This window comes from Oncorhynchus gorbuscha, unplaced genomic scaffold, assembly GCF_021184085.1.
Source record: "Oncorhynchus gorbuscha isolate QuinsamMale2020 ecotype Even-year unplaced genomic scaffold, OgorEven_v1.0 Un_scaffold_21601, whole genome shotgun sequence".
In the NCBI taxonomy this organism is placed as follows: Eukaryota; Metazoa; Chordata; class Actinopteri; order Salmoniformes; family Salmonidae; genus Oncorhynchus; species Oncorhynchus gorbuscha.
In genome coordinates, this window is record NW_025762761.1 from 1 (window position 1) to 1,255 (window position 1,255).

A 1,255-nucleotide genomic window follows, 5' to 3' on the forward strand; every position below is an offset into this window, starting at 1 on the left:
AGCAGCAGTTTCTCTAGTTTAGTAGTTATCAAGTTTGCTTTTTACACTCGAATGGTCCCCGGTTCGAAGCGGGCGGAAACAGTTCTCTATGACAAATCCAGTAAGTACTGTATTTGTAACAGAGAATAGTTGTTCTAATAAATGCCTTATTTTGGAAATTCGAATACATGCAATGAATATCTGTAAACTCGGGTTACTCCTTGCTGATAATAGTAGCAGCAGTTTCTGTAGTGTAGTGGTTATCACGTTCGCTTTACATGCGAAAGGTCCCTGTTCGAAACCGGGCGGAAACATAGCGTAGTTGTTATCCTTTTGACACATGCAGTAAGTAACGTTTTTATAAAAGAGATGAGTTGCTTTCATGAATACCTTATTTTGGAAACAGAGGTCTCTGACACATGTGAGAAGTACTGTATTTGTAACAGAGAATTTTCATGAATGCATGATGTTGGAATTTCGTATTCGTGCGATGAATATATGTAAAACTCGGGTTACTCCTTGCTGATAATACTAGCAGCAGTTTCTGTAGTGTAGTGGTTATCACGTTCGCTTAACACGCGAAAGGTCCCTGGTTCGAAACCAGGCGGAAACAGTCCTTTTGACACATGCAGTAAGTAACGTATTTATAAAAGAGATGAGTTGCTTTCATGAATACCTTATTTTGGAAACAGAGGTCTCTGACACATGTGAGAAGTACTGTATTTGTAACAGAGAATTTTCATGAATACATGATGTTGGAATTTCGTATTCGTGCGATGAATATATGTAAAACTCGGGTTACTCCTTGCTGATAATAGTAGCAGCAGTTTCTGTAGTGTAGTGGTTATCACGTTTGCTTTACACGCGAAAGGTCCCTGGTTTGAAACCGGGCGGAAACATAGCGTAGTGGTTATCCTTTTTGACACATGCAGTAAGTAACGTTTTTATAAAAGAGATGAGTTGCTTTCATGAATACCTTATTTTGGAAACAGAGGTCTCTGACACATGTGAGAAGTACTGTATTTGTAACAGAGAATTTTCATGAATGCATGATGTTGGAATTTCGTATTCGTGCGATGAATATATGTAAAACTCGGGTTACTCCTTGCTGATAATAATAGCAGCAGTTTCTGTAGTGTAGTTTATTCGTGCGATGAATATATGTAAAACTCGGGTTACTCCTTGCTGATAATACTAGCAGCAGTTTCTGTAGTGTAGTGGTTATCACGTTTGCTTTACACGCGAAAGGTCCCTGGTTCGAAAACCGGCGGAAACG

The 1,255-nt window shown here is 39.0% G+C and overlaps 1 non-coding gene across 1 annotated transcript; it reads left to right on the top strand.

Annotated features, from left to right (window-relative positions):
• The first annotated feature begins 519 nt into the window (after nucleotides 1-519).
• On the top strand, nucleotides 520-592 carry trnav-aac. The gene has a single exon. It is a non-coding gene; the product is annotated as a tRNA-Val (tRNA).
• The last annotated feature ends 663 nt before the right edge of the window (nucleotides 593-1,255 follow it).